Source organism: Apium graveolens, chromosome 10 (genome assembly GCF_009905375.1).
Source record: "Apium graveolens cultivar Ventura chromosome 10, ASM990537v1, whole genome shotgun sequence".
Lineage (NCBI taxonomy): Eukaryota > Viridiplantae > Streptophyta > Magnoliopsida > Apiales > Apiaceae > Apium > Apium graveolens.
Genome location: NC_133656.1, coordinates 76,427,419 through 76,444,377, shown reverse-complemented (window position 1 = coordinate 76,444,377; position 16,959 = coordinate 76,427,419).

The following is a 16,959-nucleotide window of genomic DNA, read 5'->3' as shown; positions in this document are numbered from 1 at the left end:
CAGATCATGAGTGGGATATTTTTGTTCATGAGGTTTAAGTTGTCTCGAAGCATATGCGATGGCGTTACCATGCTGCATCAGTACACATTCTAACCCGTGATACGAAGCGTCGCTGAAAATGACGAAATTTCCTAGCTCGTCTGGCAATACAAGTACTGGTGCGGTTACTAACCGATTTTTCAGCTCTTGAAAACTTTCTTCACACTTATCACTCCATTCAAACTTTTCACTTTTTCGAGTTAACTTGGTCAGCGGCGTTGCTATTTTCATAAAATTTTTGACAAACCTTCGATAATATCCTGCCAATCCCAAGAAACTTCGAACTTCTGTCGGCGTCCTTGGTCTTTCCCAATTTAACACAGCTTCAATCTTCGCTGAATCGACTTGGATGCCTTCTCTACTGATAATATGCCCTAGAAATTGTACTTCTCTTAACCAGAATTCACATTTCTAAAATTTTGCGTATAATTGCTCTTTTCTCAGAATTTTCAAAGATATTCTCAAGTGTTCTGCATGCTCTTCTTCTGACTTGGAGTAAATCAAGATGTCATCAATGAATACAATCATGAATTTATCCAAATATTTCTTGAATATTCTGTTCATCAAATCCATGAATGTTGCTGGCGCGTTTGTCAGACCGAATGCCATTACCAAAAACTCGTAATGCCCATATCTTGTACGAAACGCAGTCTTTGGAATATCTTCAGCTTTAATCTTCAATTGATGATAGCCTGATCGCAAATCTATCTTTGAAAACCATGCTGCTCCTTTTAGCTGATCGATCAAATCGTCGATTCTCGGTAAGTAATCGCATGCTGCCGTCCTTTTTCTTCACAAATAACACTGGTGCGCCCCATGGGGATACACTAGGTCGTATGATGCCTCGGTCTAGAAGATCTTGCAGTTGCGTTGACAGTTCCTTCATTTCGACTGGAGCCATCCGATATGGAACTTTCAAAACTGGTTCTGTACCTGGTGCTAGATCAATTGTGAACTCAATTTCTCGATCTGGTGGTAACCCTGGAAGCTCGTCTGGAAAGATGTCTGGAAACTCGCACACAATTGGAATGTCTTCTATTATAGGACTTCCTCTTTCAGTATCTAACACATAAGCTATGTACGCCTCACATCCTTGTCGAAGCAATCATTTAGTCTGCATCACAGTAAGAAATTTCTTCTGCTGCTTTTCACCTTTGAATATTACCGTTGCATTTTCCACAGTTCGCAATTTGACTCTCTTATTCGCGCAATCTATCTGAGCGTTATGACATGCTAACCAATCCATTCCCAAGATAATATTGAATTCTCCTAGCTTAAAAGGAATTAAATCTACCGAAAAATGATGTCCGGCTATTTCTATATCACACGCAGGACATACTCGATCTACCAGAACTTGGTCGTCATTCGCTAATTTTATAATTAACATTTCGCCCAACCATTCGATTTTACAATGTAACTTATCAAGAAATTCTTCAGAAACAAATGAACGAGTAGCTCCAGAATCAATTAATACTTTTGAAATTACGGAATTCACCAAAAGCGTACCTGCAATAACACTCGGACTCTGCACCGCTTCTTTCATGGTCATGTTAAAAGTTCTTACTTTGGGTTGATTAGGCGGCGGCGGAGGTAATGCTAACACTCTCAGAATACTGGCTGCCATAGCTGATCCTTTGTAATTTCTGGCAATATACCCTTTCTTTCCACACTGGAAACAAGTCATCTCTGCTGTTCTACCTGTTAGACATTTGTTAGAATAATGCCCTTTCTGCTTACACCGATAACACATTACATCCCTTTTGATACATACACCAATATGCTTTCGATTACATGTCTTGCAGTACGACACTGGAACTCTGACCATTTCCTGCTGACTGGAGGTTTGGAAACGATTACCTGCCTTATATGAACCTTGTCCTATCCTTTTAAAATTCAAATTTTCTCGTGCTTGGAATCCCGGCTTTCTGCTGGAGCGATCTTGGAAACTTCCCTGTCCCTTGTCTTGCTGAGATCTTTCACTTTCCCCTTCTATAATCAAAGCTTTCTGAACTACGGCGGTATACGTCGTTAATTCGAAAACTGCAACTTGGCCACGAATCCATGGTCGTAACCCTTCTTGAAACCTTTGAACTAGTTTTTCTTCAGTGTCAACCTGTTCTGGAACAAACCTAGCCAACTCAGTAAATTTGGCTTCATATTCTGCCACGGACATATTTCCCTGCTTCAGTTCTAGAAACTTAATCTGCATTTGATTCTTCATATAGTGAGGAAAATGCTTTTCTAAAAACAACTCTTTAAACCTATCCCATGCAATAACTTCTTCACCCTCTAAGGCCTTTTTAGATTCCCACCAATAATTCGCCTCTCCTTTCAACAAGTAACTAGCAAAATCAGTCTTCTGGTCCTCACCTACCTTCACTAGTGCGAACGCTTTCTCTACTTCTTTTAACCAGGTGGTAGCTTTAATAGGATCAGTAGTCCCTTCAAACTCTGGAGGTTTAACTGAATGAAACTGCTTAAAAGTAACAACAGGTAATACTTGTGGTAATTGAAGCTCAGGACGAGGTGGCTGTTGTAACATTTGTTGTTGTATCTGCTGTTGCTGATGCTGCATCTGCTGCTGCATCATTACCATCTATTGTTGCATCAGATGGAACATTTGGTTCATGGTCTCATTAGTCTGATCTTCAGAATTGCTGTTAGAGGTCTCAGCCCTAGTCTTTCTTTTTGGTGACATCTTCTTCTGATAATAAAACAGGTGATATTTATTTAACAGTTTAATAAACAATCGACAATATGTATGGAAAACAATTTATCCTGTATTCATAACATGGTTTATTTAAAGAAAACAGTTGCTGAGTGTACAGACTGGAAATGTAAACAGTTAAATAAAATAACTATTCTTTTTTTTTCAACAGGAATTATAATATGAAAAACTGTAAAGTGAAAGTAAATACTGTAAAACTGTAAAGACTGAAATTTAAATAAAAGAATTTGAAAAAGTTCATCTTATATATATGTGACACCAGCTTCAGGTGTAAATGCTTGATACAAAAAGTCTCGGGCTACTGGTCATCACTACGGCTACAAGTCACATTATCGCTACAAGTTAAACTACTACTACAAGTTAAACTACTGATACACACATACACACTACTCACTAGGTTATACTATGCTGCCTCTATATACACATGTACTCTGGAATCACCGCCTCAAACCCTCTCAGATCCAGGCGGAATACGCCTAAGCTCCTCTCTAAGTGCCTGGACCAAAGTCTGTGCCAAGCAAAAAACCCTGTAGAACTCTGCAAAAGAAGGAGGTCCATCATGAGTCAAATCATCCAGCTCCCAAGTAGCACTCATCAACATTGACTGTAATCGCTGTCTCATATAATAATCCGGCTGTAGGGCCGCTAACGGTCCTCTGTCCCTCTGATCAAACAGATGCATAATCTCCCGACACTGTGCCCGCCAATACTCCACATCATCCCTCATAACTCTATACTCATGGTATGGTACCATATGCGGCTGAGCAACCTGACCTACTGACTCCTGAGAAGGAACCCTCGGAATACCTGCACCCTGCTGGGGTAAACCTAACTGTAGATCCACATCATGCTCTCCCATCCCCTCTACTGGAATCATTTGAACTATGTCCGGCTCTGGGGCATGCACTGGTATAGGAGGTAACAATGGTGGTGGTGGTAACTCCTGCTCAACACCTAGTATAAACTGGTGCTCAATAGGTAAAGGAACCATCGGCTCGAAGAACTCAAATGGATCAAACATCTTTATGGGGTCATGCACTATCCCCTGTACTGGTGGTACCGACTCCTGTGGCAATGGTGGTGGAGGTGGTAGAGGAGGAAACATATACTCTGATACTGGAGGTATGGCTGGTGCTACTGGCCCAGTGACTGTCCTCTCGGAAGATGCAGAATAACCAGAAGATGTCATCTGATAATATACCAAAGAAAAGAAAAGGTCATTAACAATCCTAAGATTATTTCCCTATTCTAATCTGACCTAAATCCTAACACTATTCATCCTAATTTGACTATCCCTATCTTATGTGATCTCCATATCCTATCTTAATCCTAATGTTCTTGTTTTCAGGGACCAAACCTACAGCTCTGATGCCAAACCTGTAACGCCCTCCAGACCCGGGGTATAAGTCTGGGGGTTACTAGCTAATCACCAAACCTGTACAATCTGATTAACAATTAATAAAGAAATGAAATTAAACCCCTTTAACACTAACCAGGATCTTTTTAGGTTGAAGTATGAAAACAAGAACCACTAACTACTTTTATTACAAACCAACATTCAAAGTCTCACAAACTCTCTTTATTACAAACCATTGTCTAATTCATTTTAAACTAAGTTCAACTTTTATTCAAACACACACACATACTATCTATCAACACTCCACCTGCTCGGGCAACTCAAAGCTTTCTTCCTGGATTGGGATCAACACCTTGGGTATAAGAGGATCCTGAGGCTTGACTCGCTTCTTTACCACTCGAGTCCTGATTGGTTTCATATTCCTTCTTAACTGAAAACAATAAGGTGAATAACAATAAAAGGGGTGAGCCAAAAGTTGCTCAACAAGTCCACAAACATATAAACAGTGTTAAAGCATTTTAAATGAATCCGCCATCCCAGGTATATCTGCCAAGATATAACCTCACGAGAATAGAAAGAAGGCCATTACTGGCGAGTACAAATAAACTAAACTGGACACAAGTTCGCATCTATATTCTGCTGATCAGTCAGAATATAATGCAGATCCATATCTCAATATATAGATCCAGTCGGGTACCCAGGCACTACGGCCCACGTCGAGGCATCAGTCATCCCGATCCTCAGGATTAAGACACACCTAATCCCAAAATATCATTATCCAGTCCATCGCTTAGCAACCGGAACAATCAGTATGCTTTGATATATTCCAAACACTAGAATATATCAATCTCCATGTGTTACCAACAGAATATGAATCAAGAATCCAAAGAAACGGAGAAATCAAGAATTGAAATGAAATATGAACAAAGGAATAGGGATTGTATATTAGTGATCAAGAATAATAATCAAGAGAATGTAAATGTGATAAATATTTGAATCAATATCACTATTCTGAAAGTAGAATAGAGGAAAAACTTGCCTTCTGCGCGACTTACTGCAATTGAATCACTTATATCTATCACCTTGGACTATTACCGACTCAACTGGCCTGGCTGGCTTAGCTTCTGTTGGCAAAACAGACTGGTTAAGTCACGTCGTACTTCATTTGCATCTTGAATCGACTTCAAACCGATCCTAACATCTACCCATGCGCTTATGACTGACTCATGTATTACATATAAGCAAGTAAGACTCGATTAACCACGTAATACACATAAGCACATAAGCACATAATCATTTTTATGGTTAAAATAATTTTTAAAACCAAAATCGACTCGCTGATCGCTCAACTGATCGTTATCTGACTCGTTTCCCATTTTTCCGGAATTTTTCGGACTCGTCTCGGCACGTAACTTGACTGATAATCAAACAAGTCACAAAATCAACTAACTTCTAAAAGAAATTAAGCTTTGATATTATTTTTAATGAAAAAGATTCATTTTTCTGAGTTAACAGGCTTTCGTTTCACGCAAAACGGACTAACGGTTGAATTATTATTAATTAAATACTGATAATTCCATTTATTAATCATTATAAATAATTATTACTAATTTTTAAAACCCAAAAATAATTTTTAAATCATTATTTAAGAAAATCAGAATTAAAAATAATTTTTCTATAATTTTTGAAATTAAAATGAATTTATTATGATTTATTGAAAATTATTTGATTAATTATCAAAATAATTAATCACTTTTAAATAATTAATAAGTAATAAATAAATAATAAATAATTAAGAAAATAATTCAATCTGATTTTTAGAAAATAATTTAGAATTATTTATAATATAAATTAATTAATTAAATAATTAATTAATCAATTTACAAAATAAATAAAACTGATTTTTAAAATTAATAAAAATAAAAAGTAAAAAAATAATTTCCAGAAACAGTTGTCAGAAAACCATCCCTGACAAAATCAGATCAAACCCGGGTATTTTACACGGGTCAAACGGGTCAAAATCCGGGTCGTGAAGAACACGTCGGATTTTGCCCAGAATCCGGCCACCGGTGCAGAATCCGGTGAGCCACTTTCAGGCCAAAAACGGAACCGTTTGGTTCGTTTTTCACAGGGTTTCAATTCCAAATCGTTCTGGCAATCTAATTCTGGCAATAACATCACAGAATAACCCCTGGGTCATCTTCTCCGATCAAAATCGACATGAACTCCGGCCAAAAACCCAAATCATTCATTTGTACAAAAAATCAAACGTTATATAGTGCAAAATGAAGCTAAGAACATATACAATCAAAGCCCTAACATTTCAAGAACCAAATATTCACGGAAATCATCGAGTTGTGTTTTGAAAATTCGACCTAAACCCTAGAAATCGTGAATCATTATCCAAGCATCGTTTGTTCAATTAAACACCATGAATCGACTGTAAATCATCTAACAAAGCTATATCAATCATCAAAACATCAAAATAACCCCAGAATCAAAAAGCCCTAATTCGAACATAAACCCTAGAAATCAAAAATCAAAAAACGATGCAATAAAACGTGAAATTGATGCAAGAAACAGAAAGAACAGATCAAAACCTTCGATTTGAGTACTTGAATCACACGATTTGATGTTGTAATCAGTGAGAAATCACGACTTGATTCTTAGACCCGAACCTGTTCTTCCCGACCCGATTTCAGAGAATTTTTGGTAATTTTGCAGATTTTAATGATTAATTATAATTAATTAAATAAAAATTAGGCTATTTATAGTAGTAAATATAATACTCCTAATTAAAATTAAGGGGCTAATTATACATTAAATAAAAATATTGGGCCCTAATTTTTATAATTTTTGAGTATTAAAATTTAATTTATAAATATTTTATATATGCAATATATATGCCAAAAATTCCCAAAAATTGTGAATAATGCAAAAATGCAAAGAAATAATATAAATGAAAGTCCTATAATTTTATAAAAATAAAAATGTGATTTTTGTGGGGTTTTTGACACCCAATGGGGCCCGGAAAAATCATTTTTCGCAAAATGAGAAAATTTATAAATTATCTAGATGTTCAGAACAAGGCGATTGTAAAAGCCATTTGATGAAAAATAAGGCCCATTATTTTATTTGAAATACTGGCTTTAAAATCATCGTTTGGGTCGTAAAAAGTTTGAAATAAAACCTATAAATGCATAATAAAATATCTGAAAAATACCTTAAAAATACAGAAATGACAAGGGATACACGTATCACGTAACAGTTAGAGTTTATCAGATAATCACACATAAATGACACATTAATTCACATATTTTATTATAATCATGATATAATATAAACGTAAAGTTCCCAGTCGTTACATATATTCTATATCAATTAGCGATTATCTTGTAACTGTGTAGTATATAAACACAGACATAGGGTTTACACTATAAGTGTTATCATATTCGAGAAGATTATTCATTGTAACTCTAGCAGTTCTCATGATATTTGTTCATCACTGAGAGGTAACAGTTCCATACTGTAACAGAGTTTATTGTTTCAATAAAGTTTGTTTTCTGTTACTTGAAATATTAAAAGTTCGATTTGATTGTATTTTTACACTGTATTCACCCCCTCTACAGTGTGTGTGACCTAACATGTGGGATGAACCGTATTTGTTTAGACAGGGAGCTAACCAGATCATCAGGAGATGTATCCCATTCTGTGAGACGGAGGGGATATTATGAGACTGCCAATCCACAGTTTATGGTGGACACTATGATGGTGAGAATACGGCAGCTAGTATTCTGCAAGCAGATTTTTTCTGGCCTACTTTGTTTAAGGATGCTCATTAGTTTATTTTAAGGTGTGATCGTTGCCAAAGAGTGGGAAATTTGATGAGAAAGGATGAGATGCCGTTAAATGTGATGCTTGAAGTCGAGGTCTTTGATGTTTGGGAAATCGATTTCATGGGGCCTTTTGTCTCGTCCTGCAATAATCAGTACATCTTGCTGGTAGTTGATTATGTCTCAAAATGGGTAGAAGTCAAAGCTCTACCGACAAATGATGCAAAGGCAGTGTTGAATTTTCTTCATAAGCAGATTTTCACAAGGTTTGGAACGCCTCGGGTAATCATAAGTGATGAAGGGTCGCATTTCTGCAACTGTAAGTTCACTTCTATGATGCAGCGTTATAATGTGAATCATCGAGTTGCTACTGCCTATCACCCGCAAACAAATGGTCAAGCTAAAGTGTCTAATAGAGAGATCAAGCGCATTCTAGAGAAGGTTGTTTTTCCGTCAAGGAATGATTGGTCTTTAAAGCTCGATGAAGCTGTTTGGGCTTACAGAACGTCATACAAAACTCCACTTGGTATGTCCCCGTTTCAACTGGTGTATGGTAAGGGATGCCATTTACCGGCGGAACTTGAACATAAGGCCTATTGGGCATTGAAAAAGTTGAACCTGGATCTAGATGCAGCTGGAAAGAAGCGAATGCTTCAGCTTAATAAACTTGATGAATTTTGACTCCAAGCGTACGAAAACAACAAAATGTACAAGGAAAGGGTAAAAAGGTGGCACGATAGGAAGCTACATCCTAAGTTATTCGTACCGGGGCAACAAGTTCTCTTATTCAACTCTCGTCTCCGACTTTTTCCTGGGAAGTTGAAATCAAGGTGGTCTGGACCTTTTATTGTCAAAACTTTATTTCCACACGGAGCGGTGGAGATTTTTGAGAATGATCCGGACCTAGCATTCAAGGTTAATGGTCAGCGTTTGAAGCACTACTATGGGAACACGGCAAACCGAGAAGTGGTTAGTGCCGTTTTATTGTCAACTTGAGGAAGGTACGCAACGTCAAGCTAATGACGAAAAAGAAGCGCTGCGTGGGAGGCAACCCATGATTTGTTGTTACAGGAACCCTTAGAAGTTAATAACCTATCCAAAATAAAAAAAAAATCAGAAAAACCGGGCTCAAATTTTTTTTTCCAGTAACCCCCTGAGCGCCCGCCTAGCTCTGCTGAGCGACCGCTCCGCAAGCTGAGCGCCCGCTCAGCTTTGCTGAGCGACCGCTCAGGGGTCGGCTGGGAGAAAAATTTTTAGTCCATAAAAAAATCCAAAAAAATCAGAAAATAAAAAAAACAAATTACAGCCCATAAAACCCACAACCTATTCACCATTATCCCATGATTTTATACCTTAAACCCACTACTAATCAAATTCTACCCTAATCCATACCCTATATATACATACACCTATCCCATATATCTCCCATACACTCTCTACACTTCAACTCTCTCCTAAATATAAAAACACAAATCTCAAGCACTTTTATTCAGATTCGATGGCACCCAAGAGAGCTAGGACTATTGATAGCAGCAGCACTGTCCCTACTGCTGATTCTTCGAGAGGTACTGCTGCGAGGCCTCGTTTGAATGATAGGGCTGCGGACGAGGAGTACACTAGGCTTATGGGGAAGCCGATTCTGAAGGAGAGGGGATTTTTACCATCAGAAAGGGATGGTGAGTTGTTGCCGATGATTGCTGAGAAGGGGTGGATAGCTTTTTGTGAGTCGCCTGAAGCAGTGCCGATGAGCGTGGTTCGCGAGTTCTATGCGAACACAAAGGTCGAGAAGAATGGGTTTTCTGTGGTCCGGGGGATGACGGTGGATTATCACCCAGCGGCGATTCGCCGTGTGATTGGGCAGGGAGAGAGGAAGCCCACGGAGGAGAACTGGAACGAGAAGACTGCTGAGGATTTTGACTTGGATTTGATTTGTGCTACTCTCTGTAGGCCGGGCACAGTATGGACTTTCAAGACTGGAACTAATGAGTATCGTCACTTTCCGGCGATCGCAATGAACAGGTATGCCCGTGCATGGAATGCGTTTATTTGTGCTAATATTTTGCCTTCTTCTCATGCACATGAGGTCACAGTTGAGAGAGCACAGTTGTTGTGGGGAATTTTGAATGAGGAGTACTATGTGGACCTTGGTGAGTTCATCTACCAAGGAATTCTGAAGTTTTTGAGGGGAGCTAAGCACATGAACATCCCTTATGCATCCACGGTTACTAAGCTTTGCCGAGCGGTGGGAGTTCAGTGGCCGTCTCATGAGCAGTTGCAGTTGCCGGCCGCTCCTATTGATTCCGGGACTCTGAATGCGATGCAAGAGTGGACCGGTGGTGAGCCCGAGGAGCATGGGCTGGGTTATCATCTTCCAGGAGGGCGTCCAGCACGAGGTGCTACTATGGCGAGGCTGAGGCGTGATGAGGCTGGTTCTTCGAGAGCTCAGGAGGGTGCTGGGATGGCTGATGCCCAGTATAGGAGGCTGTCACGGAGGATGGATGCTATGTACGAGACGTAGAGCAGGTTTGCTCAGGAGCTCACCCTTGCGCTAGGGACCGCTTTTCGAGGCCTTGGAGCTGACATCCAGTGGCCAGTTTTTGGTGAGGACTCTGCATATCCGCCTCCTAATACACCACCCACTGAGGGTGATGATGATGATGACTCCGAGTAGGTATACCCTGTGTTCCTTTCTACTACCTTCACTGGGGACAGTGAAGATTTTAAGTTTTGGGGGTGGTAGTTAAGGAATATTTTGTGTGTGTGTCATATAGATGCATATTTATGATAGTTTAGTTCATATAGTTTCATAATTTTTGCCATATAATTTTTTTTATTTATTTTATATAGCTTTATTTGTTTATCATATCATGTAGCTCATGCATATGCCATGATCCCTTTTGCGATGATTTGCCAACTGATTTGTGATGTCGATGCGAGTGTAGTGATGGCGTTAAAGTAATGTTGAGTCGTGTAGGTTGATATGCATGCTAGAACACTTGTATTTTCACTAAGTCTTAGATAATGCTTAAGGGCTAGGTGGTTGTTATGGTCTGATTGTTTTCGAGGTTAATCTATTTATTATGCTTAGAATTTTATAATAGGTTCTTAGTGATAAAGACATGAAAAGGAAAAATTGGAGTAAAAAATGGAATTAGTTGCTAATTGTGGCTAGGCGTCAAATGGCTAGTAGCCGGCTCGTATGTTTATGCGAGTAGTCTAGGGTTGAGCAAGATGGAGCGAAACGCACTTGCTCAGAAATATTGGAAAAAAAAAGAAGAAAAAAAAAGCAGAAAAAAGAGAAAAAAATAAAGAGTTAATGCATAATTGATCACGAGTGGGCTCTTTGGTATTCGAGTTATTAAGTTCTTAGGGGACTTTGTGCCTAGTGACCTAAGGCTTTTAGAGTCTGGGATCCGCTAACCTAACGCTCGTTACATGGATACCATTGTATAAGTCTTTTGTGGACCTCACTCATTGCACGGTCAAATAAGCATTATTGTTATAAATAAAAAGCATGATTCCGTAATAAGCTCCAGGATTCTTGTAGTGTTATAAGTCACTTTGTGCCTAGAATTTTTATTCTTTGTATAATCATGTGATTGCCTTGATGATAGTTGAGTCATGATAATTGATCTAGTTCCGAAGCATATCTGTTAAGCATCTGCACACACCACGTTTCTAGCTGAATGTTAATTTGCATGATTTGATTGATCTTTAGTCGCCTAATTGCATTTGTTGAGATGTCGTAAGTTGGTTGGTTTGGTCGTAGTAAGGGGGATCACTGCATTTCATTTAGATTGCATTCATGCATGTTTTTATTTGTTTTTAGGTTTGTGACGCTTGAGGACAAACATCGATTTAAGTTTGGGGGTGTGATAAGTGGCATTTTATACCACTTAGAACGTCTTATAATAGCTTAAATTGGTGTCTTGAAATCAAGTATTTTGTGTATTTGATACGTTTTTCTAGTGTTTGTGCGTTTCAGGGTATTAGTTGCATTTCGGAGGATAAATCATCATTAATAAGCCTTGGCATGTGAGCAGATTACAGCGAAGAAACGGAGCAAACAGACAAAAATTCCAGTAGGGGTCTGAGCGCCCGCTCAGCATAGCTGAGTGGCCGCCAGGAAGCTGAGCGCCCGCTCAGCTATGCTGAGCGGCCGCGTAGGGACGGAAAATCAGAATATTTATTTTAGACTCCTATTTCTGTTTGGCTTTCAACTTCTGAGTAATTTGAGTTTTATGGGACTCCTATATAAGTAGATTTCAGATACGTTTCACGTGTGTTGAATCGTTGTATTAATCAAGGAGCGAAGGAGATAAGGAAGAAGACTGTTTTAGCACATCGCAACGAATAGGAAGCATATTTTCTTGTGATTCTTTATTTCGTTATAACGTTGGATGCTAGTTTTCTTTGCTTTGAACCCATTACTCTTGTGACGTACTTTGGTTTAATATAATTAGTTTAGTTATTATTCTTTAGTGTTTACTTATCATGTTTTCATATGAACCCATGATGATGATGAGTGCTATCATGGGTTAATCGTGATCATGGGGTCGTAACGGATTTACTATAGAATTCTTTAGTTAATTGTTTAATACCTTAGTGTGTGATGATTGTATGATATCTAGTATTGATTGTGCGTATTCGTCTTATGTGCGTCGCGAATATATAAGATAGGGTGTTAATCTCTTGTGAAGCGACAGTGGATCTTGAGATTTAGAACTTGCCATGCTAGCATAGGTTCATGTATGATGTTGCGTGATTAGTGGGTAACTCTAAACGTTTTATTCGCCCAGTGTAATCAAAAGGAATAACTTGTGCTTAAATCATTATGTTGTCAATTTCTGTAGATATATAGGGACTCAACATAATTGATGCCTATTCAACTTCTATCTTAATTGTGGATGTTTGGTAGAATGGTATTAGTACAATGAAAGTTGGCTTTTATCAGTTTCGTGTTATTCGATTAATATCATCATTGTTGCGTGCTAAGGGTAACAACAATGACTATTGAATGAAGTAGTAATGAAGTTGTGATCTCGTGAGTGTTTTAATATTGTTAATTCTAAGTGTTAATTAAGTGGTTAATTTTAGTAGTTAATTATAGTTAATAATTAGTTAACAAATCTAAGTGTTATTGTCTTAACATTGAGAAGTAATCTTACATTGGTGAGTGAGTTTAATTGAACATAATTAGTCTGAGTCTCTGTGGGAACGAACTAGAAAGTATTATATATTACTTGCGAACGTGTATACTTGCGTGTATATTTAGCGCGTGTTTTCGCCCTAACAACATGCACCTCAACAAACTGTTCATAAATTTGAACTAGTTAAGAAGTTTGTTACAAGAGCAACACCAGTACCTTGGAGTGAAACTCCTAGAGGACGGGAGTGGACTAAGGAATGGAACTCGGTTACCTTTGTTCCATCTGAAAAGATTCTTGCTGAGCACTTGGCAAAAGCTGATGAAATGTTAATTAATGATGATTTCAAGACACAGCTTCGAGTCACTGCATTGAGTACTAGACATCTTCAAGGTCTCCATTCAACAACTCATGCAGAGTTACATAAAATTCAGGAAGAATTGCTCAAGCAAGAAACGACTCAGAAAATTGATAAGAAAAAATTCTTACAACCTACCTTTGACAGAGTTTCTTACATTGAGAAGACCCAAGAGAAGCAACAGTCTCAGATTGATGATATTTTGAAAAATCGAGCTTCTCAACAATCTCAACTCGATGAAATCCAAGCCTCAGTGGAATTGCTTGTCTCTCTTCTCTTACCTGCTGATGCCAAAAAGGGGGAGAAAGTAATTAAGTCCAAATGTAACACTGTTAAGACACTGAAGGGGAAGGATGATGAAAAAGATGACTAGGGAAACTCTAGAATGGGTGGAGGTCATGGTTAAGGTAGAAGTTTCTCATCAAGAAGAGCTGAAATTACAAGTCACATGACAAGTTCTGATGCTGGAAAAAGAATTACTTCTGCTACTGGTAAAATGATAAGTTCTGATGAATTTTTGGATCTTGATGCAGAAATATCAAGACAGTTATTTCTAAAAGAAAATCCAGGAATGGACTTGGAAAGTCTGATGGAAGAAGAAGTTAGACTTAAGTCAGAAAAAGTCAATTCTAAATCTGAAGCTTCTGTTGGTAAAAAAGAAACTTCCAAAGGCCAAATGCATTGTGATAAAAGAAAGAACAAATCCTGAAGCAACCAAGGCTAAATCACAATTGCAGATAGATCCAAGGTCCAAGGGCAAAGAGAAAGTTGGTGAACCTATCAAGGTTTATGTGCCTCCTGTGGATGAAGAAATTACTGTTGAAGATGCTGATCTTGCTCTGACTTCAAGAAAAATTTCTAAGACAACCTCTGACATGGCTCAAGTTGTTCAGAGTAAAGATATAGTTAGTTCTGATATTTCAAAGAAGCAAGTAACCTCTGACATAGCTCAAGTTAACTTGATATCAGAAGAGAAATCAAAGGAAACCTCTGACATTGCTCATGTTAAACCTTCAAAGATACTCCTACCAGGATTCACCAAATCCAAACAGACTCAACCTTTGAAGACTGCTGCAAGTGGTTTTGAAGCAAGAGTGGTTACTGGAAAGGAAGCAAGAGATAAATCTAGATTGGGTAGTGCTGATGAAAGAAGAATACAGAACACAACCAATGATCCAACTTTCTTAAGTGAACCAGGTATTTGAGCAACTCCTGAAAGATTGAATCAACTAGAATCTGTATAGATGGTTTACCATACCTACTTGAGAGAACACATCTTGTTGTACTTCATGACAGATGGTAAGGTTTATCATATAAGGGAAAATGCCATTCCACTGAAGTATTTTGAAGAATTGGAACATGTATTATTCTTACTTCAAGTGAATGACAAAATAACAGAAAGTGTTGCAAACTATTTAAAGAGTCAAATTCAGAAATAGAAAAGGCTTTATTCTGTTAAGTCTGACAGCATATATCTTCCAAAGTACAGAGATCACAAGGGTGATATTGTTGAGATGAAGCCTAACTCTGCTAAGATTATAACTACCTTTCTGGGTTACAAGGCTGTGGAATTCAATCTTGAGTCTGACAAGGCATATTTGATCAGACTGGATCAGGACATAAGGAAAGCTAAAATTAATGATCTCAGGGCTGCAATCTTTCAAACTGGTGAAGATTCTGCAGAACTTAAAGATGCTAAAAGGAGGATGATTGATGAACTCAGATATGCTGAAAGATGTTTGTTAAAGAACTATCTCAGAACAACTCCTGATATCAAAGAGATCAGTAATTGAAGCCAAGTCAAAGATCTATAACTGATTAAATTCTGATGTATATACAGACTGAAACTGTTATCAGAAGTTAAAGATTGTAAAGCTATAAGGACAGTAAGTTGTAGTTATCTAGTCAAATTCTCATGCATTTGTACTTAATGTTTTTGACATCATCAAATATCTGTTAAACTTGTATATTATGCTAATTTACAAGTTGGGAGAGATTGTTAGATATATTTGATAATGTCATGTCTAATATGATTTATGTTTAGTTTTTCAGATCTTACTTAAACAGGACAAATCAGTACTTAATTGAAATCAGCACTTATACTGAAGTCAGAACTTAAGTCATCAGTACTTATGGTTCATGAGATATTTATCAGAAGATAATATCAGGACTTAAAAGGAAATATTCAGATAAGGAAGGCAGCTGATTTACAGGAAAAGAAGATCTAGACAAACGTAAGAAGAGATATGCATGAAGAAGGAATTCCGTGAAGAATGGAATACTTGGAAGAAAAGATATCTGATTGATATATTTTAGGAAGCAGAATTATATTCCATATCAATTAGCGATTATCTTGTAACTGTGTAGTATATAAACACAGACATAGGGTTTACACTATAAGTGTTATTATTATCGAGAAGATTATTCATTGTAACCCTAGCAGCTCTCGTGATATTTGTTCATCACTGAGAGAGGACAGTTCCATACTGTAACAGAGTTTATTATTTTGAATAAAGTTTGTTTTCTGTTACTTGAGTTATTAGAGTTCGATTTGATTGTGTTATACACTGTATTCACCCCCCTCTACGGTGTGTGTGACCTAACAGGCACATAACGTGTTCCTGAGAGGGATGGACACGAAATGTGTACCTGAGATGGATGGTCACATAAAAGGTCCGAATGCGGACAGAGTGATAACCGATAATAAAGGGAATCGTCCTTCTACATGTAGAGAACAAAGATAATATTCTGCTATACAACTGATCATCGTATAATAGGGGCTTCGTTGAATGTCCTAATAATTTTTCACTTGCAATTGATATGCAATACCTTAACATAAGCCCAAGTATTGGGTTTACTATAAAGGTATTCGCAGAAGAAAATGAGTCAATAAAAGTCATTGATTTCAAAAGAGGTGTGTATCGCCATGAAAACTACTTTTGAACACTATATATCCTTTCACGGAATAATATAATTTCTTTAACAGTCTTTTCATACTGTTGATTATTATGGCTAAGCATTATTGCTCATTCTGGCTTTCTTTTAAATGTCACAACACAACAGATAATCACTATGCCGGTGATGGACTCAGTCACTTACAATCGCGGGGAGAAATCCTTGTAGATTTGACTCATGAAGGCCAGAGCACTGAGATAAGTTTCAGATATTTGTAGAATTATTGTAACTCCTTGCAGAGGTTACAAATAATAGTTTGAGATCCTGTAAAGTACACTTGAGTTGTAATAAAAGAAGTTACATTTTGTACATCATTTCTAAGACTATAATTTTTGTGTGTGAGGTATTGGGGGTCTGTAATATGAATTACTGAATTGTTAAAGTAATACAAGTTTCATATGATTGGAAAAGTATTGCATGTTTATTAATATTTTATAACAAAATCGTAGTTTTCTAGACCAGAGTAATAATTTGGAAAAATATAAAAAATCATGTTTTCTGGTTTTGAATTTCCTATTTGGAAAATTAATAAAATGAACATG